The following is a 27,145-nucleotide window of genomic DNA, read 5'->3' as shown; positions in this document are numbered from 1 at the left end:
CGTTCCTCTCTGCACCCAGCACTCTGCGGGGACGAGAGAAAGGAGCAGAGCTACGATGGGCTTGGCTGCCCTTTTCCAAGGCTAGTTTTCTCTCCTGCGGAGGACATGAGGGCACCTTCCAACCTGGTCAGCCATGCGGAGCCTGGGCCTCGGTGTTCCCTCCACCCAACCGCAGGGACAGGTGCGTGCATTTCTGTAGGTCCCCTTCCGGCCGCCCGGGGGCGGGGAGTAGGAGTCCAGCTTCCCAGACACTGACCTCATGGTCTCCTCAGAGAGCAGGACAGCCCAGACTTTAGAGCCCTCGGGGCAGACAGACCTGGGTTTGATTCCTGGATCCCCCACTTACTCATTTGCTCTGTAACGTTGGACAAGGACTCTAACGTCTCCGGGTACCATGTAGTGCCCAAAGCACACCAATCATTGGGGTAAAACCCACTCATTCAGAAAACCTCTTCAACATTGGTTTTCGTCCTGGGGATGACTTGTGGGATGCTATTTTTCTGGATGACGAGGAGGTCATCCCAGGAAGTCAGGTCCCATGGTATGCCCAGAACCTCCAAGACCTTTCCAAATGTTCTGAGACACTGAGACAAGGGCCATCCTGCCTTGGAGGGAATGGGGATTCTGAGAGCATCATCAAGGGCACAGATGTCATCCTTCAAGCCTTCGGGAAAGACTCCTGTGCCTATCTGGGTTTTATGTGTTCTCTGCACTTCAGGAGAAAATCGTGTTTCTGCTGACATCAGCTAGATGGGGCTTCCCAGTTGCTTTGTGTCAGCAAGACCACCTACCCACTGTCTCATCTGGCCCCCATAACCAACCAGTGGGCTACGTGTTGTTATCCCGTTTTATAGATGAGACCACTGAAATCCGGAGTTTGAGCCAAAGGCCCACACCAATTAGTTAGAAGACCACAATTCAAACATAATCTGTCTAATCCTAAAGCCTTTCTAAACATCGACACTGTGGTTTTCCTTTCCGAGGTAGTATAATAGAGGGGCTACAACCAGGGTCATCTCTGACTTGAATCCCGAGGCGTGGAAGCCTTCACTAAATGACTTAGTCTTTCCTAAGCCTCAGTGTTCTCCTTTGTAAAATGGGCATGTAAATAACACTTGCTTGCCTCCCACAGTTGTTGGGGGACTCCATGAGGATGTCCGTGAAACAGCTAGCTTGGTGCCTGCCTCATAGCAAGGGCACCACTGCCATTAGCTGCTTAACCTTAAGGCTTCCTGAGCCCCCACCCCCACGCATCTCTGCATCATGGGCACAGTCCTCGCGAAACGCCAAGATTTCGCCCTTCAAGTGTGGATAATGATACATGTTTGTGTGGATAATATCCTGTGGATAGAGCTCAGCAAATTCATTTTTTACTTTGTGTTATTTTTTCAGACAGTCTGAGTCAGAAACTTAAGGCTCAGACTTTTTTAGTTTTTCATTGGCCACTAAGAATTGCTTCCATCAGGGGAATAAAGAAACACAGAAAAGGGGAGCTCTAACCTTGCTTGTTCGGTTCCAGAAAAGGGACTTTGCAGTAGAAACAAGGGTCTGTGGATGGAACATTGGGCTGTAGAAGACAGGACAAGCCATCCAGGGCAGAGACAGGCTATCATCACCTACTGAAGCTGCCCGAGAGGCAGAGCCACAGCCAAAGAAGGAGCCCCAGGAAGGCTTGGAGGGGAGAGCAGTGCCTCTGTTGTGGTCTCTGCAGCACAGGCACTGGCCAGGAAGGACACAGCCTCACTGAGAACCAGGCTGACAAATACTTCTAGAAAGTCTCTGCATCTGCCAGGTGGGGTGCAAGTTCAGGACGTGGTCTCCAGCTTTGGGAGCCCACAGTTCTGTTAAGGAGGTGAGATTGTCAGGAGGAGGGACCAAAATCAGTGTCTAGTAAGAAAGGAAGGAGGAAAGTTGGGGACTGGAAGATAGAAAAAAGGAGGACCAAGGAGGCAGAGGAAGTTGAAAGAAGGAGAGAGAAAGGGAAAGAGGGTGGGGGAAAGGAGGGAAAGAAGAAAAGTAAGGAGTCTATTCCAAGAATGTGTCACAGATGCTGATCAAACAGAAGGAACAAGTGCGAGTCTGCTGAAGCACCCCCTGTGGGATGCACCCCGACTCCTCCAGGAACCACAGCAGCCCCCCTCCTCCGCAGGGACCCCTGAACCCGCGGGTGGGGGAGGGGAACTGCTCACACTCAAAGAATTTGATGGATTTTGGCAGCTTGTGCTGCGAAGGGCTTATTGGGTTACCTTTACGTTTTTCTTTTCTGTCCCCCCTTTTTTCTTAAAGTTTAATGAGCATATGAATCACCTGAGGGGAAATCTTGTTAAAATGATTCAATAGGTTTAGGGTGAGGACTGAGCCTCTGATTTATTTTGTTTGTTTGTTTGAGGTATAGCTGACGTATAACATTATATTGGTTGCAGGTATACAACGCAGTGATTGGGGATTCGATATTTGTACACATTCCAAAACGATCACGGCAGGTAAGTCTAGTTAACATCCACAGCGCGCGTAGTTACCAAAAAAAAGTTTTTTTCTGGCTCATGAGAACTTTTGAGGACTTTTAAGGACTGCTCTCTTAGCAACGTTCAAATCTGCAATGCAGTATCCTTAGCGCTGTAGACCGTGTCCCCAGGACTTCATTATTTTATAACTCGAAGTTTGTACCTTTTGACGGGCTACCTTTTCTTCAAGGAGGATTGTGAGAAATTCTTTGTTCACTATTCCTTCTACTTCAGCACGGGAAGCTCGGGAGGGATGGCATTCCCCTTGGGGGTGAAGGAATGGAACGAAGAGTCAGCCAGCTCCCCAGCCCCAGTCACATGTCTTCAGAACTGGCCACTGTGTCTCCAGCTCTAGGCCCGACTCCTCCACCCATGCCCTTCCCCTCTTGCCACGACGTCCTCTCACCGAGTGGGGTGGGGATTATACATGACTCTGCAAGCTGGCCGTTGGGCAAGGTAAGATTAAGCTGAGGTCTTGGACCTCCGTGAGGCCCGATTTGCAGAAATCTGCTCCTCCTGGCCCCGTGCAGAGGGCCAAGAAGGGCCGACTTCTTGCTCCCTGGCCTCTCACAGCGATAAGCTTCCATGCCCTTCTGCTAACAAGTGTAAGGCCAAGGGGAGAAAACCTTGCTAAGGTTGCATCTATGGAAGCCACAGCCTCTCCTCCAACCACGCTGACTCGTTCCTACAATTGCTGGAGAAAAAAATAAAATTCTTGTTTGATCCACTGGACCACCATGTTTAAGGGGACAGCCCAATTTCTGCAACTCAGGGGAGAACCCCAGTTGAACTGGAACTACCCTCCACTCTCTGGCCCAACCCTGTGTTGCCTTCACTTGACTGGGGCTTTGAAGCTACAGGCTGGTCAGCCAAGTACTTGAGAATAAAGTTGATTTAAGACTGAACTGATCAAAGTCAAAACCCCAGACCAATGAAGACTATTCTTTAGAGACGCTCCCTAAAGCCAGACCCACCCTCCCAAAAAATGTCTCCATAAAAACACTGTGCAGTCCACTGAGAGCTTTTTTGGCAATAACTGTCCAGGGAATTTTTACAACCCTCTGAAATAGTCACTCTACCCTAACTGTTCCGTGGCAGCAGACCAATGGTGCCTCATATAATTAGCCAACCTCTCGTAAAATGTCAGAGTTTTGGCCTGAGATTGTTCTCAGAGATATAGTATGCAAATATCCAGCTGGTATCACCAGAGAAGAGGAATTTAGTTTGGAAAAACGCAGTGATCACGATGCCAAAGGACAGGCTCAGGGTCTCCACTGGCCCAGAACTTCTTCGAGAGGGTCCCAGGGGTCCTGGCTGAGAGGTTTTCTTTTTTTAAAAAAAATTTTTTTAGTCTTTATTTATTTTTGAGACAGGCAGAGAGAGAGAGAGAGAGAGAGAGAGAGAGAGGGAGTATGAGCAGGGGAGGGGCAGAGAGAGAGAGAGAGACACAGAATCCGAAGCAGGCTCCGGGCTCCGAGCTGGTAGCACAGAGCCCAACGCAGGGCTCGAACCACGAAGCCCGAGATCATGACCTGAGCAAAAGTCGGACGCTTAATCGACTGAGCCACCCAGGCACCCCTTGGCTGAGAGGTTTTCAACACAGGAGGCTCAATCCCAGCGTGACACCTCGTTCTCACTCTGGCTTTCTTAGAAGTGACCTTGGGCGAGTCCCTTAAGCGGTCTGCACTTGTTTGCTCATCATCATAATAATTGTAATAATGCCAACCTGACAGGGCTCTTGTAAATGCCAAGGGGACTGGAGGGGTGAAGGGACACAGGCTCCAGGCGTGAGAAAGGGTCAGAGAGGGCGGAAGGAACTTGTCACACGGTGGCAAGTGGCAGTTAAATCCAGGGTGTTTGACACGCACTGTGTTCTCTCCACCGAGCCCTGCATCTGACGGGCAAGGAGCACACGCCTGTGTCTGCACGTTGTGGTTGCTACAGTTGCCTACTGGACGATCCCGTGTGAACTACACCCTCCTCAAGCCCTGTTTGAGCGCAGCTGTGACCTTTTAGGGGCAACGCTGTGTCACAATCACGCGGCCTTTTTGAACAATCTGTGAAACACGGGTTTTCCACCTGTTCACGTGGAGCACCATTTCCCCCTGGCAGCTTAAGGTTTGAAGCCGGGGTTCTTCCGAGTGTTAGCACCAAGTTAGCATCAAGGCCCCCGACACAGTCTTGCACTCTTCCCTCGACCCTCCTCTCTGGGCACTCTTCTAGAGTTCAGAGCTCTCACTGCTCCAGAAGCAGCTAACACCCCTGAAAATAATGATGATTCATTTGACGGGGCACCCGGCAAGGTAGAGCAGGCTCTTTATAATATCTGATATTCAAAATGAAACTGAAGGTTAATATCTTTTGCCATTCCCGTTTTACGGTGAGGAAGAGAAGGCCTAGAGAGGCCGGGTGGCCTGCCCAAGGGCATACGACCAAGAAAGATGGGCAGGATTCAAACCAGCCCCTCTTACACCGTGACCGGGCCCGTCCCTGGACGCCCTAAGCCTGGTTGGTGCTCAAGAGCGAGCACCCAGCATTCCTGCCCGCCCCACCCCCTGCAGCCACAGGCGAAACCCTCAAAAATGCAAAACCCGAAGTCCGGGCCGTGCAAACGCCCACACAGCGAGAAGTGGATCTACCCCGACAGGGGCGGCCCGGGTGGCCACTTGGCCGTGGCATGTGCCCAGCCTGATAAGAAGGCAAATGACGGGCACCTTGCGTGTCCAAGATGCGAGTCAGGTTTCGCCGCCGGGCTGTGGCGGGGCAAAAGCCGTATGTGGTCTCTACCTGCCAGGACTGGTTGGCACAGATGTCCACAGCCTGCCAGCCACGACAAGCCCGGCGGTGCGTCCCCAGAGGGCCTCCTCGCGCCCCAGCGCTTCCCAGTGAGGCACATTCCCACAGCCGAGAAGGCAGCAAACCAAGCCTCTGCCTCTCTGAACCCTACCCTTCCTTCAAGGTCAGCTCAAGCCTGTCCGCCATGGTACACACTCCATTGCCACCCAGCCGCTTCTGGCTGGAGGGCCTCAGACAGGTCATTTCATGCCTCTGAGTCTCAGTGCCCTTTTGCGAATAAAATGGGAGTAAAAATGCCCACCTCCCAGGGCTCTGGCAAGAATGGAGGCGTCCGTCCAGTGCCGCAAAGGCTGCAGGGCACATGGTAAGTGCTCAGGAAATGCCAGGCACCTCCTCCCTTCGAGGGGCTTCCTTCCCTGAATTCCAGTTCCTATCACCACCCGCCTCATTCATCTTACCATCTTGTCGCGCCCCGGCTTGGATCCATCATCTTGTTCCAGACGCGTGTGAGTCCTCTCTTTCCCAGACCTTAGAGCCAAAACACAAGGCCAGCCTTTCTCTTACCTCCCCACAGAGCACTTAGCAGTTGCTGGTGCATTGGGCTCCTAAGTTCGTTGGTAACACATTCAACAAAGAACTGAACGTTGTATGAGAGTCTTTTTAAGGATTGGGTGCTGTATGATGTACATAATTATGTATTTCGTCCTGGCAACATGAAGCAGGTGCTGTTCTCCATTCTATAGGTAACCAAGTTACCTGTGGGTTCGGGTGGTCAAACAAAGTGCCCATGGTCACAAGGACAGGAAGTGGAAAAAATCAGGATGTGAATCCACATCTGTCCAACTCTAAAGCTCGTGCTTTTAACCATTATCTTAATTCCCATTACTTACTCACGATCTAGTCTGTTGGCCCAGAACGTCCCACAAAAAAACCCGCAAAGAAATAACGGGGGAAAAAAAAGGAAAAATAGACAAGGAAGGACCAAAACAAATTCTGGGGGGAGTCCCAGATTTGCCTGACATCTTCCTCTCTGATCCAGGATGGACCCAACTGTCATTCGAACGACAGCCCCCAACCCACTCGTGCTACACCCACACACAGAAAACAATGTATTGTATTCAAAAACAAGGAAAAAAAATTCCTTCTTCTTAGAATTTTCTCCTTAAGTGATTTTTCCCTTTAACACCACAGCCTAAAAGAACCACGGGATAGAAGAGACCCCTACGATTTCTACAAGAAAAAATAATGTTGCTTTTTAGTGATCAGCTCTATGGCAGGAACTACCAAGAAAGTGCTGGCTTTTGAGTGTTAATTCCACCTGTCTGTTACACCTCAAATTAAAACCATTTGCATATTGGCTAGAGGGCTTTGAAATTCAGAAATTCGTGTGCTATAACTTGAAAGCCAAAATAAATCAATCAGAGCCAGCTGAGACATGTTCCCAGGAGATATAACTGAAATGTACAAGAATTCATCCACCCCAGCAGTTTGGGGTGTTTTCCCTGAAGGGGGACTGTCACCACTGTCCGGGTCTCAGCCAAATGGGCCTCCCCTTCTCAAGACTGCTGGGCGGGGACCCTGGCCTGGCTTTGTCAGTCACTCTATGCCCAGGCCCCACGTATGGGGCCAGCCCAGGGTGATTTGGACCCTCCTCCGTGCTTGTAGTCTCAAGGAAGACAGCAGATTGTCAGAGAAGGTAGCCTTAGGACCAACGTCTTAATCAGAATTGGAGTGATTCCAAGGACAGACAAGAAGAAAGGAACTCCTGTTTGGGGCCAAGACCTTTGACATATGTGAGCACCTTTCACTGAACCAACCAGCAGCTCAGAGATCAGTCATATAATCCCCATTTTACAGATGAAGAAACTGAGGCTTGAAGAGGGAAAGTGACTTGACCAGTGTCATGATGTTAGTAAATGGAGTCAGGATTTGAACCCAGGCCTGCTGGCCCCAGAGCTTGCCTCATTGCACTTGGTCACTTACCCCACAGGGGCCAGTGTGCACAGCCCGCAGACATGGGCGGGAGTATCATTCGCACATGCCACAGCCAGACGGCTCAACTGTTTCATCTTGGGTCTCAAGTCAGATGGACTGATAACAGGGGCAGAGGGTCAGGTGTGGTGGCCTCAGGGATCATCGTCTGACTGGTTCCTTGTCCTCCCGATCGTGCCTGGCGTCTGGCAGCAGAGACAGGGGTTGGGTGCATGCCAAGGCCACAGTCCAGGACAAAGGGCACCCTCATAAAGGCCCCTGAAGCCTCCCAGCCCCTAATCTCCCGCTAGCTGCAGGGCCCTGGGCTTTACAGGTCGGCCTCAAGCCTTGTGATCTCTCTCCAGGCTTCTGCCCTGTTGAGGGCTCAGCCCCAGTCTGACTTGGAGACACACACAGAGGAATGCAGGTGCCGCAGCCGTGGGCTGCCCAGCTTCACACATGCACATGCAGCATTCTCCACTGGCTAAAAATCCATTCCTGGCTGCACAGGGATCTGAGTCAAATGGTAATAGCAACCAGGCTGTCTGTGGGCACGTGCCTCAGTTTTCTTTTTTTTTTTTTTTAAATATTTACTATATCTTTTATTTTATTTTATTTTTTAATTTTTTTTTAATGTTTATTTATTTTTGAGACAGGGAGAGACAGCATGAACGGGGGAGGGTCAGAGAGAGGGAGACACAGAATCTGAAGCAGGCTCCAGGCTCTGAGCTGTCAGCACAGAGCCCGACATGGGGCTCGAACTCACGGACCGTGAGATCATGACCCGAGCCGAAGTCGGATGCCCAACCGAGTGAGCCACCCAGGTGCCCCGTGCCTCAGTTTTCATAACAGAAGAGAGCAAAGAGAACAGAGTTAGCAAGCACTGAGTGTCTCCTCTTTGCCAGTCACCATGCACATTACGTGCCTTCTTTTAACCTCACGAGAATTCAACAAGGGAACAGATACACTAATAGCCTCATTATACAAAGGCCACAGACTATAGAGCAGCTAGGGGCATAAGCTCTGGAGAAAAGACTGCCGAGGTCCAAACTTTGGCTCTTCTTCTCCCTGCTGTTTGCCTTTGGGCAAGTTCCTTCACCTCTCTGTGCCTCAGTGTCCATTCTCATCAGTTCTTCCCTGGCCTCCAGACTTGAAATGCAACATCGGCCCTTCCCCTATCTCCAGCCTGCTGACCCACTCTGCAGATTTTGGATTTGCCAGCCTCCTTAATCAAATGAGCCAATTCCTTAAAATAACCCCCGAGGCCCCACCTCCCTCTGGAATGTATGACCCCCCTTTGCTTCTTCTCAAGCCAAGGATTGTCCACACTGGGGCCATCTACCAGGCCCAAGAGAAGGCCACTCCTCAGGAGAGCTGGCCCAGCCCTGGCAGGTGGGGTCAGTTATTGCTGTCATGGTTATATTTACCTAGGTTGTCACCAAGGCCTTTACCTCCTTTGCTGCCAGCCCAACACCAGGGTAGTACCTGGTGGGGGCATCGCGGCTGGGGGTGGAGGGACTTCTCACACTGAAAGCCCATGGGCTGTTTCTGGAGTCTGGTTTATCAGTCCTTTACCCTTCTCAGCAAAACTTCCTGAGCCACAGAGACACTAGGTCATTTTCCCAAGGCTACACTGCTAGTGGATTTCAACCCAGATTTGCCTCCAGGGTCCACCACCTACTTCTACTTGCTGTGGCATTAAATTAGGTAATAACCCAATCACACATGTGAAGTGAGTAATAGCACCATATCTGGGGGCGCCTGGGTGGCTCAGGCGGTTAAACGACGGACTCTTGATTTCCGCTCGGGTCATGAGCTCACAGTTTGTGAGCGTGATCTCATGCTGACAACAAGGAGCCTGCTTGGGATTCTCTCTCTCTCCCCCCTCCCCCATGTCTCTCTCTCTTTCTCTCTCTCAATAAACAAATAAACGAACATTTCAAAAAAAATAACCACAATGTCTGGTGCATTTTAGGTGTTCCATAGTCATTAGCTTTTCTTACAGACATGATTGTCATCCAATCTTTACAAAGGATTGACACTTAAGACAGTTCCACCATTTTCTCAAAGTTACTCACACCGAGTGAAGGTCAGAGCCAAGATGACTGTGCAATGCTGACAGGAAAATAAAACCCACCGAATGAAAGCATCACTACTTTATCAGCATTACCTCGGTGGTCTAGACGCCCGCACATTTGCCACACAAAATGTGAGAGAAGTTAGGGTTGCAAAGTTAAGACACTTCAAAGGCAAAGAGTTGACATTTCAAAAGCACAAGAGCATTTCTTGCGAATTTGTAATTCTCATAAAAAGTGATGAATGTCCATGGTATTTGGCCTTCTACCCCTCCTAGGCTGGCTGGTCAAAGTCAAGGTCATGGCTTGTGGCTTTACGGCCCTGCTCTGAAATCGACTGGCCACTAATACCCTGTCATCCAGTCCTCCGCCCCCGGAGGATGGCTCCTGGGTCCAGTCCAGGTGTGAGCTTGCCATCCTTAAAGATTTCCCAGGAAAGACACCTCTGAGTCTCCCCTGTCATCATTTCCTTCCTGTAGCTAATGACCATTGTCATCAATGCTTCATATATCCATGTTCAAGGATTTTGGTTAAAACATCATGGTGGTGGAAATTGGGTAACAAACGTTCACCAACTGTTCACCAACAAACAAACAACAAACAACAGAGGAACCAGACAACTACGGCTTACGTACCCACAACGGGAAACTCCAGGCAGTGGCAGACAGGGATGAATGCATCTGCTATGTGTACATGGAAAGAGGGTCAAGACATATTGTGAAGTGAAAGAATCTCGAAAACGATGCTTGTAAACACCATTCCGTGTATTAACGGATAATAAGGGATGCTGATGCTTTCTCTGCATTTACTTAACATGAATGTGAGATAGAAAAAGCTCTGAATTAGCCAAACTGACAATAATTACCACCAGAATGGGGAAAAGTGACACAAAAATAGGGGATTGCAGCTTTTTCTGAGCCGTCTTAATTTTTCCACAAGAATAATGTATCCGTGCGCTGCTTATGCAATTATAGAAAACTTAAAATAAAGTCGCTTTGATTATTTACATTAGAGAAACGGTAACATATGGTGTTAAAGGATGCAGCGTAGGTTCAGATCTTGGCTTCCACGTTGACTTGGCCACTCAATAGCTGTGTGACCTAAAATAAGTTTACTTAACCTCTCTGCGTCTCTTCAGCCTTTTCTATAAAACAAAGCTGATGCTAGCACTTAGCTCAGAAGGTGTAGGGAGGAATTGAATGAGGTAATGGAGTAAGCACTCAACTCTGTGCCTAGAGCATTAAGTGATAAGTAATATTGGCAACTCGTCTGGTTCCTGAAGACCTATGAGGAGCTGTGACTTCTGCCCTGGAACTGGCAGAGATCTACTGGCGATTACTAAATGTCTCATCACAACTGCAGGATTTCTATCAGGGAAATATCCAGAGCTCATGCCTCACCCCCAGCATGCACACACACACACACACACACACACACACACACCAGGGGAGAAGAAACGGCAGGACAAGTGACAGCCAACAGGGAAGCTGGATGGAGAACAGGCATGAGAGCTCTTGTCTGTTGAGGTCAGAGGATGTTTACGGAAGCAGGTCCCCAAAACCCAGGACTCATCTGACATCCTTTCCCCAACATGGCTGATCCCCTTAGCTCTGAGGGCAAGAGTTCACCCCCAGGGAAATCAGATCCCTAGAAGAAGGCATTTGGAAATAGAAAGGAGCAAATATAAGAACTGAAAGAGAGCATTTCTTCCTTCCTGTAAGACCACCACTCAGTTGACTGTGCTGAGCGCTGGCTGAGCAGGGAAGGTGAACAATAATGAGGGGGTGGCTGGGAAGGTCCAATTAGGAGAGTGGTGGGGCAGGGGGCTTTCTACAGAGAGTAAGGCTAGACCAGGCTGTGTCTATCCCAGCCCAGCACAGACCCAGAACCACAGCATGGCTGTTAAGGATGTAGGAGTCCGGGGAAGCAGGGCTGCTGTTCGGCACAACATATCCATCTGAATTCCAGTGACTGGCTTCGGGGCCAAATAACTCTGTAATCTTACCCTTCAAGCGAGGGAGGGACTAATACTTTCCTTGGCACTTAGCCAGAGTCTACAAGCACACGTCCCGAGCGTTGCCTTTACAGAGCCGAATGCTATGTATCCTGATTAAATATTGGTAATAGCTCTACCTGCCTTATCTTGATCTGGTGGAAACCTGGTCCCCGGGGAGCTGTGCATTCAGGCTGGGATTTACCTGCTGTGCTACATGCCAAGGAGATTTCCTTGAGTCATCTCTGCAAAGAAACTGCTCTAAAATATGTAAAATCCAAATCTGTGTTTTAAATACTTACTTTAGCAAAATCGTTTGTCTGACTGTTAGAGCCTAAATAAAAGTCTCCTTCAGCCATCTGGGTTTGGGAGGTGAATAGCAGGAATGTCACCTGTGTGACTTAATAAATCACTCATTAACTTTCTCCTGGCAGGTTCCGTGGGGGGTGGTGTGAAAGGCCCGGGCGCAGATCCCTGTTGCCTGTGCTTGAGTCTGCTGACCATCCAGGCCCTCCCCATCCAGGGCCAGGGCCTGCGAGGTCTGAGGGAGTCCAAGAATGCCAGACCTAAAAGAAAGGACTAGCCTGAAGTGAAATCTTCAGGGGGCGGATGTTACCCTCAGTCCAAGCTTGCCCAGTCGCTCGGGGCCCTCAGGCTATTCTGTGCCATCCAGGACCCGGACCTCTATGCTGTGTCTTCCCTAGGAACCTGCCAGCCCCCTGCTTGGGACCCCTGATTTCCCCACTACGCACCCTGCTAAAGGGGCAAGATTAGATTACGATTATCTCCCAGGAGATGAGGAAGGGGTGATCCCACGCCCTAGGTCTCTTTGTTGGCAGAGGTCATCAGGGTGTCCCTCGCGAGGAGGGTTTCTGATGGCAGAAAGGAGGGTGGGCACTTGTGACTCCCCCAGGCAGGTCCCCTGCTCTGCAGGTGTGAGTCAGAGGTTTCTCTCTCCCCCTCCCGCCTCCACCCCACAGCCCCTGGCAGACAAGTGAATCTAATCAGAAGCACAAATGCTCAAGACCGAGTTTTCAGTTTGTGCCGCATCCTAAGACCCTTGTGGTAAGAGCTCTGATTCGCTGCCATCTCACACTCCCTTCCACCGCTCCCCAGGCAGGAGATCACGAGTTCCAGAGCTCTGTGACAGAGAAGAGCCACACGCCTCTAGAACGCTGGATATGGTCTTCTATTCAGGGGAGAATGTTTTGGTGTCGGATCCCATAGGCCACAGAGACGGATCTCTGAGACGTCAGGTTTTCTCTCTCGTTCTTCCCCAGTGCCACCTGTCACTCAAGACACCAGGCCCTAGGACAAGTGCTTTGTGTATTATAGTAGCTCATCTAATCTTCAAGGTAATCCTTTGAGAACCCATTTTATAGATGGAGAAACTAGGGCAGAGAGGCAGCAACCAACATGCCCTTGGTCACATGGCGACTAAGTGACAGAATCAGGATTTGAAACTAGATCCATCCGACCTCATAGACCAGCTCTTAGCCAGTCGGAGACTCTAGGGCAAGACCGCTGAGGTTACCGTAGTATGAAATGAGTTACTACCCATGAGGTACTTAGAGCAGAGCCTACAACATTGTAACACTGTACAGGGTTTATTAATTCATAACCAGCCTTGTGGGACCACAGGAGAAGATGATGCCGAGCATCTGTGTGGCCAGGATGCAGCCCACAAATGAAGGAGTGGCTTGGGACCAGGCTGAAGAGCCTCTCAGATCTCTGCCCCTTTCGAACTCCTGACTGTCCCCCTAACCCCATGTGCTGAGGAGGAAGTGGGAGCCACCGGCACAGTTCTCGGCTCTGCCTGTACTTGACGGTCCCTGGGGCTGGAAAGGGCAAGAGTGATCTCCTGCGAGGGCTCCCAGGAAGGCTGCACTCAGCCCCCTAAGCCTGGACGTTAATACAGCTGGAGTTCGTTTGCATTGGGATCGCACGGGCACCGCATCATCCAGGAGATAAGTCTGCATTATGCAAATTACTTGTGCCAGGATTCTCCAGAAATAACCAAGCCACAGGGGAATTGCCTAACCGCTTAACCCTTTCCATCCAGCTCCAGATTGAAAACAGACACTGCTGATCAATGCGAAGTTTCCCAGGACTTGATAACCTGATGAGCAGACGGTGACCACTCAGGATGGGTGTGACGGGCACGGGACTCACCCAGTGGGTTTGCGGGTTCGCCCTAACAGCTGGTTTGAAGCCCAAACTCTGCCTTCCCATACCTCTTGAAGGGGAATGTGTTTCCTCCAGGGGATCCTTGGGGCTCACTGAGGGCGGGAGATTCCTCCAACGGGCCCCAGGAGCTCAGAGTCATTTACTCTGACTGACAAGGCTGTGGGGGTTCTCAGAAAGGTGGTATTTGAACTTGACATTGGGGGTGAGTCAACCAGAGAGAAAGAGCATGTCAGGGACACAGAAGCAGAAAAGTCTTCGGTTTATATTGAGGACAGCAAGTGGTTTAAGCGGACTAGGTAACAAACAAAGGCAAAATGCATTTTGTGTTACAGAAATCAGTGTAACAAAGCTAGGGATATTTACTAAAATCACCAAGTTCATATCTATGAGCTATAAAATTTACCACTTGAACAAAAGACAAACAAACAAACAATTGCCCAAACTCACTAGACAGATTTCCTACCGGCAGGCATGTGGGCATTGGAGGTTCCAAAGCAAAAGGTAAGGTCGGCACAAATACAAACTCATAACTGGCATTTGCATAGCTGAGCTCCCGGGTCCAGCTGGAGCAGACAAGCCCCAGGAAGGCCAACAGCTTGGCCACCTGGGGCTTAGACTGCCAAGTGAGAAGCAAGCAAAGGGTCCCTCAGAAAGGCCAGTTTCCCCTTGTGAGTGGCAATCTGAGACATCAGCTTTTCTTATGGCCTCCATAAGAAGGAGTCATGGGATCTCAGGGCGGGTGGCCAACCAGAGAGCACCTGATCCATCCTTCTATTTCTAGGCCCAACTGTACTACCTCTAACAAAAAATGGAGACAGAGATGATGCTCATCAAATGTGTCTTGTGACAGTACTGTTCCCAGCCCAGCCCGTCCTTTGATGCTCAGAGATCTTATTGATTCCATTCACCCTATGGTGACGATATTTACTGCCTTTATTTTATTTTTATTTTTTTTAATGTTTATTTTTGAGAGAGAGACAGAGACAGACAGAGCCTGAGTGGGGGAGGGGCAGAAAGAGGGAGACACAGAATCCAAAGCAGGCTCCAGGCTCTGAGCTGTCAGCACAGAGCCTGACACAGGGCTGGAACTCATGAACCTCGATATCACCATCTGAGCCGAAGTTGGACGCTTAACCGACTGAGCCACCCAGGCGCCCCTCACTGCCTTTATAACCAAAAGCTGTTTCTTTAGCGTCAGCCTGGAACCCTGGAGAGGAACTGTGAGCATCCATGGCTTTAGATGATAGAAAATGGACCACCTTCTCACATATGCTTCCTACATTTGCCCTCACTTATCAGTTGACAGAACAGGACTCACTAAGCACTGTGCTCTTAGAAAAGTCACTTAATCCCTGTGGACTCAGTTTCATCTCTGTAAAATGCAGATAACAGCATCATGTTCTCGTAAGATTGCTATGGAGATCAAAGGAGAACATAGAAGCTAAATCTGTTCATAAATAATGCAGTATAAATATAAAATATCACAGTATTATTTCTACTTACAAAAGAACAATACCAATGAGCAAACAGTAAGCACAATGAGGCTGAAGTGGCTATATTAATATCAAATAAAGTAGACTTCAAAACAAACGGTATGACCAGAGAAAAAGAGGGATATTTCATAATGATAAAAGAATCTATTTATACAGAAGCCATGACAACGTAAATGTGTATCTACCTAACAAGAGAAATTCAAAATACATGAATCAAAAGTCAACAGGACTAAATAGAGAAATGAATAAACTCACAATCATAGAGATTTTAGCACCCGTCTTTCAGCAACTGATAGAATAAGTAGACCAAAATAATCAGTAAATACGTAGGAGACTTAACACTATCAACCATCTTAATTGAATTAACGTGTATAGAATACCACATCCAACAATTACAGAATTTGATGTTTTTTTCAAGAGATCATGGTATATTCACCAAGAAGGACCAAATGTTGGTCCATAAACACAAGCCTCAATTCATTTTAAGATCGCAATCTTACAGACTGTATCCCCTCGCAACAGGGGCGCCTGGGTGGTTCAGTCAGTTAGGCATCTGACTCTTGATCTCGGCTCAGGTCATGATCTCACGGTTCATGGGACTGGGCCCCATGTCAGGCTCTGCACTGACAATGCCAGGCCCACTCAGGATTTTCTCTTTCCCTCTCTCTCTGCCCCTCCCTTGCTCATGCTCTCTCTGTCTCTCTCAAAATAAATAAATAGACATTAAAGAAAAAAGAATATGTTCTCCCACAATAGAATTAAATTGCAAACCAGGAATGTTATGATTTCTAGAGAATTCCAAAGCATTTGGAAATTAAAACATACCCACATACCCATGAGCCACAGAAGAAATCACAAGGAAAACTAAAAATATCCCTAAATTAATAATAATTAAAATACTACACATAAAAATTTGCAGAGCACAGCTAAGGTAATGTTAAGGGAAATTTATAGCTCTAAATGCATATTTTAAAAGGTATTAAAAGAAAATTCAGTGACCTCAGATATATCTTTAAACTATAGGTCAAATGTAATTCTCAACCAGGAGTGATTTTATTCCCTAGAGGATACTTGGAAATGTATAGAGACATTTTTGGTGTCACGACTGGGTGAGGGAGAGCTATTAACATCTAATGGATAGAGGGCAGGTTTGGCCCTAACCATCCTGCAACGAATCAAACAGCCCCCCCCAACAAAGAATTATCCAGTCAAAAATGTCCATAGTGCCAGGGTTGAGAAACCTGAATTAAATATGGCCTGGAAAACAGCCCCACAAAAAAAGCTATAGGCCCAGATAATTTCATTGGTAAATTGTATCAAACATTTCAGGAAACGATGAATACCAATCTTACACAAACTACTGTAGAATACAGAAAACAAACAAACAAACAAACAGTTCCCCATTCATGTTATGAGGCTAGCATAACCTGTTGTTAAAACCTGATAAAGACAGGACATATATACAGGTGAAATTTTTTACCAAAGAAGTTACATTGTGGCCTAGTGAGATTTATTCCAAGAATACAAGGTTAGTTTAAATTCCAAAGAAACCTATTGATATAATTCACCATATTGACAGAAAGAGAAGAAAAACTGCATGATTATCTCAATGGATCAGAAAAAGTCATATGACAAATTCAGCATCATTGGGACTTTTTTTAACTCAGCAAATTAGAAATAAAAAGGTATTTCCTCAATCTCATAAAGGGCATCCATTAAAAACCTACAATTAATATTATACATAATGGTAAATATTGGTTTCTCTCTAAGATCGGGAATAAGGCAAGTATGTTGCCTCTCTCCACTTCTGTTCAACATTTACTAGAGGTCCTAACCCATGTGATAAAACAAGAAACGAAAATAAGCCAAACAGACTGGAGAGAAAGAACTCTGTTCACACATGAATGTCTATGTATAAAATCCTAAGAAGCCTATGAAAAATAGCGACTATAATCAATAAATAAGTTTAGCAAGATTGTGGGATACAAGGTCAATCCACAAATGTTAATTATATTTGTATATACTAGCAGCAATTAGAGAATGAAATCTTTAAATATAATTTCTTTTATGATAACACAAAAAAATGAAATACTTAGGAATAAATTTTGAAAACATGTATAGGATTTGTACATTAAAAACTACAAAACCTTGGTAAGAAAACTTTTTAAAGAACTAGATATATGGAGAGATACACCATGTGCATGTATTGAACTGTGCAATGTTTTAATATGTGAATTACTGAAAATTGATCTACAAATTTAATAAGATCCAATCATAATCTCACCAGGCTTTTGGGGGGGGGGGCGGGGGGAGTAGGAATTGACAAGCTGATTCTAAAATTTACATGGAAATGAAATGGACCTACAATATTCAAAGCAATCTTGAGAAAAAGGAGAACAAAATTGGAGAACTTGCATATTTGATTTAAGTTTCACTACAAAGCTATAATAATTAAGACAGTATATACTAGCATAAGAATAGATAAATGTATCAATAGATCAGAAAAGAAAGTCCAGAAATAGAATTAGACTTACGTACTTATCTAATTTCAGCAAAAAACATCAGAAAAATCTGATGGAGAAGGGCAAGGCTTTTCAACAAAGACTATTTCATACCCCACCAAAAAAATGGATATTAGGTTTCAACATAAAACATAAAACTACCAAGCTTCTAGAAAAAAAATAGGATAATATTTTCACAACTTGGTGGGGAGGGTAGGCAACAAAAATTTCTTAGGTAAGACACAGAAATAAATACCCATAAAAGAAGCTACTACCTCAAATTAAGATCTTATTCACACCAAAAGATACTATGGGAAAAATGAATGTGCAAGCTGCAGCCTGGGAGAAATAGTCACAAAATATATACGGGGCAAAGGAATTATATTCAGAATACATAAAGATCCTATAACTCAATAAAAAAGAAGACAAATTGCCTTATTAAAAAATGGGCAAAATATCTGAACAGACATTTCACAAAGGAAGATAAATGAACAATAAATATGTGTAGGACAGTATCCAACATCATTAGTCATCAAAGAAATGCAAACTGAGATACACCAAACATTGGCAAGGATGTGGAGTAAAATGGCACAACCACTTTGGAAAAAGATCTGGCAGCTTTTTTATGAAACTAAATATATACCTACTATATGATACAGTAATTCGCTCTTGGGTATTTACCTGAGATAAATAAAAACCTATGTGTACCCACACAGACATAGGCAAAGTAAACCAACTCATACAGGAGTGTTTTTAGCAACCGCATTCGGAATAGCCCAAAACTGGCAACAGCCCGGGTGTCAATCAATAGGAAAATGGGTAAACCGACTGTGATGTGTTCTTGCCATGGAGTAGTACTCAGCAGTTCAAAGAAACTATACGTTCAACAATGGGGGTAAGTATGAACAACATTATACTGAGTGACAGGAGAGTTACACGAGGGAGTGTATACTGTACGATCTGATTCATGTTAATTCTCCAACAGGCAACACTGATCTATGGTGAAAAATAATTGGTGGTTGCCTCCATGGAGTTGGCAGTGGAGACTGCCTAGGTAAGGGCATGAGGGGATTTGGGAGCGATGGTAACGTTTTGGATCTTGATAGAGATTCGAGTTACACAGGTGTACTCATTGAATTCTTACATTTCGTTTTACGTAAATTTGCCCTCCCAATAAAAAATAAGAGCCCTAATCTCAGTTGGTTTTTTTTTCTCATCTCATTTTTAACATACGCGTCCTAAAGTACTTAGAGGTGAGTGCACCGATGTCCACGACTTAGTTTGAGATACATCTAAATACAAAATCGATTAATGGAGAAAAAGATGCATTAGATCAGTTTATAATAAACTAGAGAGAAATGCTCATTGTAGCTCTGGGGGGGGGGGGTGAGCATATGGGCGTTCACTGTACGTTTTTTAAAATGTTGGTGCCTGTTTGAAAATACTCATGATGAAATGCAGGGAAAAAAAGTAACGGTGATGGGAAATATCAGAACTCTTCCTGGTAGCCTCAGGGCAAAGGTATGTGCGCCTCTCCTCTTTCTTTCCAGCCCACCGGCCCACCTGTTGCCATGAATGGGTTCTTCTAAACGCAGGCGTCTGATAAACCCACATCATTACGTTGAACTTGCCCAAAAGAATATACAGTGTTTTCAGTAAGTCTGTGCGTACCTTCTAATTTTAATAGTGGTTGCCAGTATGATAAGGTTTATGATAAGTACATTATTTAAGTATATGAAAGGTACCCTTATTTCAGATGTAAAGCTAGTGACACACAACTGCTATATACAGCAGTCTGTGTAATAAATAAAACTCTAACTATATATAATAAGCAAGCTATAAAAAATATAATTATTTTGCAGCCAGGTGATTCTGTTTTACTATCAGCTATAAGAAAGGTAGTTTGCCTTTAAATTTTTTTTCGGAAGTGTTTCTACCATACCTGTGAGCTGGTTTTAAAGTTTCAGTACAAGATGCCGGAAGATCTTCTTTACCTTCTACTCAGGAGGAACTAACATTCATGGAAGGTTTATGATAGCTACGTCAGATGTTCCCACGGGCACTTTAATTCTACTCTGACATATATCATACCCATTCAAACCTAGTTTCGTCTGCTCTAAGCTGTTCTCCTTTTCACCAGGTACCTCTGCGGCAGATGGGGTAACAATGGCTTTTGATGTGAGAAAGAGTCTGTTATTCCATTTCAAAGGTGCAGGTAAACAGATCTTGTACAGGGGACACAGCAGCAAACGCCTAGCGTCTGAACTCGCCCCAGGTGAGTCGGTGCTGAGTCACTGCAATGACTCAGCTCAAAAGCCTTCTTGTCTTCAAGTTCATAGACCAGAGTCACTGTTCCCCAGGGGGGGGGTCAATAGGGCCGAATGCCACAACTCCAAAAAAATATTTATCCTGACTTACTTCCTGAGGCAGAAAGACAGAAATTCAGGTCTGCAAAGGCATTTAGACGTTCTCGATGCATCTTTACCCCAAAGCCCTTGCACTCTTTATTGGCTTGTGCAGAAAGGATTATGCTTTTTCTGTTTAGTAAGATGGTGTGTAGATTTCTGTTTAAAACGGAGAAAGTAGATCTGTAAGTCTAAGAGATTTGGAAAAACAAAAGAGGATCCCCTTCAGAATAAAGAGAAATACCTGTTTCAAATTATCTCATAAAAACTTCATACCGACTACATCTTTCCTTCCTCTGAAGGGCATTTTTTTTAATTTAGTTTATTTTTGAGAGAGACAGAGACAGAGCAAGGGAGAGGCAGAGAGAGTGGGAGACACAGAGTCTGAAGCAGGTTCCAGGCCCTGAGCTGTCAGCACAGAGCCCTACTCAGGCTTCCCAAGTCACCAGCTATCAGATCATTACCTGAGCCGAAGTAGGACACTTAACCGACTGAGCCACCCAGGCGCCCCAGAAAGGCATTTTTAAATCAAATCTACAGAACAGGGTAGTCTCATGAATAATTTGCCAGAACTGAATTCTGTGTTGAAATTTACCAAGGTGTTTAACCCATTTAATTTCAGCCCCTTAGATATTCTGATTTATGTTAACGATGTCAGGAAACAAAAAAGAAAGGCAAGGAATTCTAGATTTAGGAAATGTGTCAGCACCTTGGCTGAACATGGTAGCTGCTCACTATGATATTGTGATTTTTAAGAAATAGAAATTTGGTCTTCATCTTGTTCCTAGCACACTGCTCCTAAAACCCTTGGAATTTCCTAAGTGACCAGGGGGATAAAGACGTTTTGTTAATGAAGCAGTTTAGGATAGCCCCTGGGTAACCTGAGGAGGGGCTGGTTGCCAGAGAAACCAACCTGCCAACTGAGGCTAGATAGTCCTGAGAGGGAAGAGGGGCCAGAGGTTGATTGAACTGATCGCCAGGACGGATGATTTAAGTCAATCAGTGACCGTGTAATGAGCCTCCATAAAAACCCAAAAGGGTGGGGTCCAGAGAGCTCCTGGGTTGGTGAACACTTGGAGATTTGGAGAGAAGCGTGCATGGGAGAGAGCAGGGGAGCACGGCTCCCTTTCTCCCATCCTTTGCCCGGGGCACCGCCCCCCCACTGGCCGGGCCCTTAAGTAAAATACTTCTCTGACGTCTGTGAGCCACTCTAGCAAGTTAATGGAAACTGAGGAGGAGGTCATTGGAACCCCCAATCTATAATCAGTGGGGGTGCGGTCTCGTGGGACTGAGTCCGTCACCTGTGGGATCGGAGATATTTCCAGGTGATGGTGTCAGACATGGGTAACAGAACTGGACTCCCTAAAGCACCTGTTAAATGGGTGGCTAACATATCAAAAGGAATGCAAAAAAGGAGCATAATGAATACAGAGCTACCATCATCATGTCCCTGGATTTGGAAAGCACCCAAGCAGAAGTGTGCACGGAGCGCTTTGGAGCTACAATCTACTAATTCTCAAAATTCCTCACCCTCAGAAATGGGCAAATGATACTCCCCTCGACAGAGGAAAACAACCCAGGCACACAGGTGGCATGGCAGACTCGGAATCTTAACAGCAACTTTGAAAGTCACGACACCTGAGAAACCGCCTCTGGGGACACACCCGTTGGCTACAGGTCCACTGAAGGACACACTTTCAGAGAGACCACAAAAGTACGAAAAGGTAAGACTTCTGGCTACAGTCTGTGTAATCCATTAAATATATTTTGTTTTGTAAATCTACATCCATTCAGTTTTCTATCTGTATTGTGTGTATACCGCAGGTCCAAATGATATTACCTCGCTTAGTAGCAAAACAGGAGGGTTTGGATATTGGCACATAGATAATTAGCACCGTGAGAGCATATAGGCCTTGGAGGGGGACACCACTAACCATCAAGATTCTAGATCTCAAGGTCAAACAGCCACCAGCCGGCTGACCTAAAATGGTGCCCTTCTCTCTGCACATCCATTCTGGATTCAGTGCTGACCAGGTGATTCTCCCAATATGTAGACCCCTGAGTGATTGCAACCTGAGGTCGTCCACGTGGGAACATTCCAGCCAACCACACGTCTTCATCCGTATCTTCTTCTGCACCCATCTTTACACGCAGGGCAAACAGTAATACTTGCTGGATGAATTGAGGTGAACATGTGAACTTGGATAAGTTACTTAACCTCTTTAAGGGTTTCTTCTCCCTATAAACAGGAGTTAAAATGGTGCATTCCTTCGTTGCTTTTTGTGAGGATTAAATGAGATAGTGGCAACACCTTTACTAGTAAATGTGAGATACGTAAAGCACCTGGCTTTATACTTACCACTCATTTCACGACGTTAATAACCTTCCATTTGCTCCGCTAACCCTGAGTGGCTTGTAATGAGGGCTATGCCTGACTTTTTAAATTCCCCAACAAGTAGCCCAGTACCCGGTACATACATGTTATTTATTGCATGTGGCATATGAGGCAAGAGTCTCCAGTCTCATTTATCAGAAGTTAGTTACAACCTCTCTGGAGCCCTCCTGAGTCACTGTAGACACCAACAGCTTGTTTCACAGAAATAGATAGAATTTTAAGACCGTAACTAAAGACATTAGTCATGGCTCAGTTACACCCTATCATTGGGATAAGCAGATTTTTCAGCCCTGCATGGGTCGTTCTAGTGCCAAGGTTCTTCAGGCCACAGCCAGCTTCCCTCGGGTGGTCCCCATGGGGGGGGTTTAGTGACAACTCCAGCAAGCAAGAATCTTTAATCCAAGCTCCAAAGTGGGGTGTGTATATCCTAGGTATCACAAGAGACAATCCATTGGGGTATAGAAAGAAACTACTCATTTATGAGAAAAAAAGAAATTAAATCTACTTGGATTGAATATGTGAACTAAGGGGACCAGATGTCCCTGTTTGCCTCAGACTAAAGATTTCCTAGAACACTTGATTTTCAGCGCTCAATCATGAGTGAATTGTTACCTCAGCATGGACTAAGGCTGGCGCCCAAACTGTGTGACACGTGGGTCTGAGAGTGTCCCCAGAGAGACAAGGACATCCTGTACGGGGGAGAAAGGTTGATGGCGGTGCCTTTGCTCAGTTCATTCACTTCCATCAAATTGCAACATAGTGAGTTTTACAGGATGATCAACTGTGTGATTAATCTTATGGACACAGCACCTCTCAGTGACGCAAGCTTTATAGTGGGATGGGACTCTTGCACCATGAAGAGAATCACTGATTATCTCCCGGCTAAAACTCCAAAGAACTGTCAGACTGAAACATGAATTATGGATATTTTTTACCTAAACTTGCTATTCTTTTTTGGTTGATAAGTTTACTGTGCAAAATATGTTACCTGCAGATTTTTTAATGTTTCATGTATTTTTGAGAGAGTGCAAGCAGGGGTGGGGCAGAGAGACAGGGGGACAGAGGATTCGCAGTGGGCTCTGGGCTGACAGTTGTGAGCCCGACTTGGCGCTTGAACTCATGAACCAGGAGATCGTGACCTAAGCGGAAGTCGGACGTTCAACCAACCAAGTCACCCAGGCGCCTCAGATATTTTTTAAGTAACGAACATAATTTACATTTAACCAGCCCATCAAAACAAAGATGACACTTTAATGATGTTTTTATAAACTCATGCAATGGGGAAAACATTTAGAAAGTGGAAGTTTAGTAGATCTTGAGGGATATATCCATCATCATGGGCTATTGTTGCTGACAATTATGATTTAGGTGTGTGTCACCTATGAAAACTGTCTTCATACCTTTTTTTTTTTTAAGTAGAAGCAGAATGTTTTAGCTTGTTTAAGAACTTTCCAGATAAAGATTTTGAGTGGTTTTAACTCAGTGTGTTGAAAATATAAAAAGGCAGCCCCCTCAGTGAGTTTATAAGACTAATTGATGTCAGCTAGGATGGTAATTTACTAGCCAGATTTACAAATAAAGCTTTGCAAAATTGATGGAAGCAGTTATGAAATGATTTTTTAATTTGTTTAGCACAGCCAATGATTTACTATTTTTATTTGGATCTCAATATCTTGGTATGGTATCTTTTTCAGCTATGACAGCCATTGAAACCAAGTACCTAAATAATAGAACTTAGACCCAGATCTCCAACTTGGAGTATCACAAAGTATTTTATTTTATTTTATTTTATTTTATTTTATTTTATTTTATTTTATTTTATTTTATTTTATTTTAAATTTATTAAGTTTATTTATTTATTTTGAGAGAGAGAGCACAAGGAGGGGAAGGGGCAGAGAGAGAGAGAACGAATCCCAAGCAGGCTCCACACCACCAGCACAGAGCCTGACTCAGGTCTCGAGCCCACAAACTGCAAGATCGTGACCTGAGCCGAAGTCGGACGCTTAACCGACTGAGCCACTCAGGTATCCCTGGAGAATCACAAAGATTTTAAAAATCAATTTAGATATATTCAATAATATTTCTCCTTCTAAACATTATTTATTATTATTTGTTATTTATCAGTAACAAATAACTTTAATTATTAATAAAGTTAAAAGAATTTTATTATATTAATGACTGAAATAATGCTTTAAAATATTATGTTTTATATTTACTTCATCTTTTAAATTTCTCTTGTGACCGTTCTATAATGGATATTATGTTCATAGAGGAGTTCAGGGATACGATTTATAAATAACAAAATATACATGTATAGGGATGGACACTCACACTGAAAAAAGATCACTGCACTAGCAAACTACTTCAAAGCAGAAATCTGTAATAACTCTTGATGCCTGCCTAGCCCAGAGCTGCCACTGAATAACATATATTCAGTGAATGAATGGTCACGTTCGTCAATGTTGTCATGTCCTGTAGGACTGCCTTTTTTAAAGCTGAATAACCATTGTATGTATAGGTCACATTTTCTTTATCCATCAAGGACATTATGCTAATGTGGAAAAAGTCAGTCACAGCAGCACAAACACTGTACAAGTCCATGTCCATGAGTGTTTTGCCAAAATAGTTAAACACATAGAAGCAAAGAATGGGATGGTGGTTGCCAGGGGCTAGGCCGAGGGGGAAGAGGGAGTTGCTAATCAGCGGGTATTCCCTTTGAGCTATTCAAGATGAATAAGTTCCTAGAGATCTGACGTATAACATTGTGCCTAGAGATAACAATACTGTATGGTATACTTACAAGTATGTTGAGTGTTCTTGACAAAATTGATTAATTTTGTAAAATTTAATTTTACTGAGGGCTGATGGGGGGTGGGAGGGAGGGGAGGGTGGGTGATGGGTATTGATGAGGGCATCTTTTGGGATGAGCACTGGGTGTTGTATGGAAACCAATTTGACAATAAATTTCATATATTTGAAAAAATAATAAAATTTAAAAAATAAAAATTTTATTTTATTTATCTTGAGAGAGAGAGAGAGCAAGGGAAGGGCACAGAGCGAGGGAGAGGCAGAGAGAGAGCATCCCAAGCAAGCTCTGGCTGCCAGCGCAGAGCCCAACGGGGCTTGAATTCAAGAACCGCGAGATCATGACCTGAACCGAAATGAAGAGTCAGGCACTTAACCGACTGAGCCACCCAGGCGCCCCTAAAAATTTTTAATTAAGAAAAAAATGTAAAGCCCTTCCGAAGAATCCATAGGTGTACCTGGAAGAACTACCGAATAAGAACACCAGCTTATGGAAGTTCCTACCCAAGCTTTAAGGGGGAAAAAAAAAAAGCATCTGAGAAACGTCATGTGTCTGTGAGTCTCAGAAAGGAGGCTCCACTGTAATCAACTGTGTCATCCATATCCGCATTCCTTCAACAGAATCGATGGAAAATCTCCCAAATTCGTGCAATTCAGCGAGGAATTACTGAGTGCCTCACCTCTGACTCACAAAGTAGGTTACTACAAAATGAGTGATCTTTGATTTCTGATTTCAGGAAATTCGTGTTTAGAACACGTCTCCAAATTGCACTGAGAGATGATTGCAGACGAAGGATCAGAGAATTTGAGCCTCGTGGTGGCATTATTATTTCGTAGAGGCCCAGCTTCTTTGTCCCAGCAGGTACCCATCTTCTCCTTTCTGCCTCATTTCACGCTGGAAATGGGCAGCTTCACGGATCAGAATCTGACAGGGCACCGACCTAGACCAGGGCGGCCATATGTTCCACACCGCAGACCGAGGGCATCACGGAAGCTGGTGACAGAGGCAAAGTACATTTTTAAAAGATCTTCCCCTCCCACTGAGTGTTGGTAAAACTAGAGGGGGAAGAAATCCTCGAGGACGTGTCCTTTCGTGTCTTTATTCTGGATTATGATCTACACAGAGACTAAGAAGAAAGACAACAGGGGTGATCAAGTCAAGCACACGAAATAGCTGGAGATACTATTGTCCCCCAAAATCTGGACACAAGACATATGGCAGAATAAAGTGGACTATTAAAAAAAAACAAAAACGGTCACCCCAGGAGAGATGAACAGTGAAGGCAGTGATCTCAGAAGTTCTTAGTAACTCAGAAAATCACCTGGAAAAGGAGACCTTCCAAACCGTTACTCACTCTAAGGACTGGTGTTCCAGAGGACTGGCAGGCTTCTTGACCGTCCCTCTCCCTGTGATGTCTGGCCCTGAGAGCTGGCTTCCTGTGGGCCTAGCTTCTGACACATGGAGGTACCAGTGGTTGAACTTACCTCTGGACACCCAGCATCACGAGAATTGACTCATGTAGCATGAATAACACCCAGGAGGGGCAATAGGGTTAAACAGTTTCCTTCATCATCTCAGATCCCTGCTCGCCTGGAGACAAGGCTACGGGCCTCGCACGTTGTGCCCACGGGAGCTGGGCAGCAGGCAGGTGGGGCCGGTTCCTTCTTCCCTTGCTGTAGATCAAGTTGCAAAGTCAACAAGACTAGTGTAAGCGGCTGCCTACACTCACACTGCCCGACACGGAACTGCAGGTGAAGGGGGATTAATCTGATAAGAAATAAAACGCTTCGGCACAGGAGTCTGAGCAAATCTTTATTAACATGTTTCCATTTTAGCAGGAAAACCCAGGAAGAAACTGAGGGAGGTTATTACAACCAAGACCTTTGCACCTCAAGGTAAGGAGATAAAAAGACACTGTTTAAATCTTAGCAAACACTTAAAGTACTTTATTTCCTTGGTAGTTTTTGCCAACTTAACTCCCCTCCAGAGATTGCTTCTACGTCCTCTCAAGCCCTCCAA

The 27,145-nt window shown here is 45.4% G+C and overlaps 1 long non-coding RNA gene across 1 annotated transcript; it reads left to right on the top strand.

Moving 5' to 3' along the window:
• The first annotated feature begins 18 nt into the window (after positions 1-18).
• On the top strand, positions 19-27,145 carry LOC132660839 (uncharacterized). The gene is made up of 6 exons (XR_009601928.3): positions 19-181; positions 2,424-2,483; positions 19,071-19,175; positions 19,661-19,795; positions 21,462-21,649; positions 26,962-27,145. It is a non-coding gene; the product is annotated as an uncharacterized LOC132660839 (long non-coding RNA).

The sequence above is a fragment of the Panthera onca genome, chromosome D1, assembly GCF_046562875.1.
Source record: "Panthera onca isolate mPanOnc1 chromosome D1, mPanOnc1 haplotype 2, whole genome shotgun sequence".
NCBI classification, from domain to species: Eukaryota; Metazoa; Chordata; class Mammalia; order Carnivora; family Felidae; genus Panthera; species Panthera onca.
The sequence above is the reverse complement of the archived record's forward strand: the minus strand, read 5'-3'. Positions and strand labels throughout refer to the sequence as shown.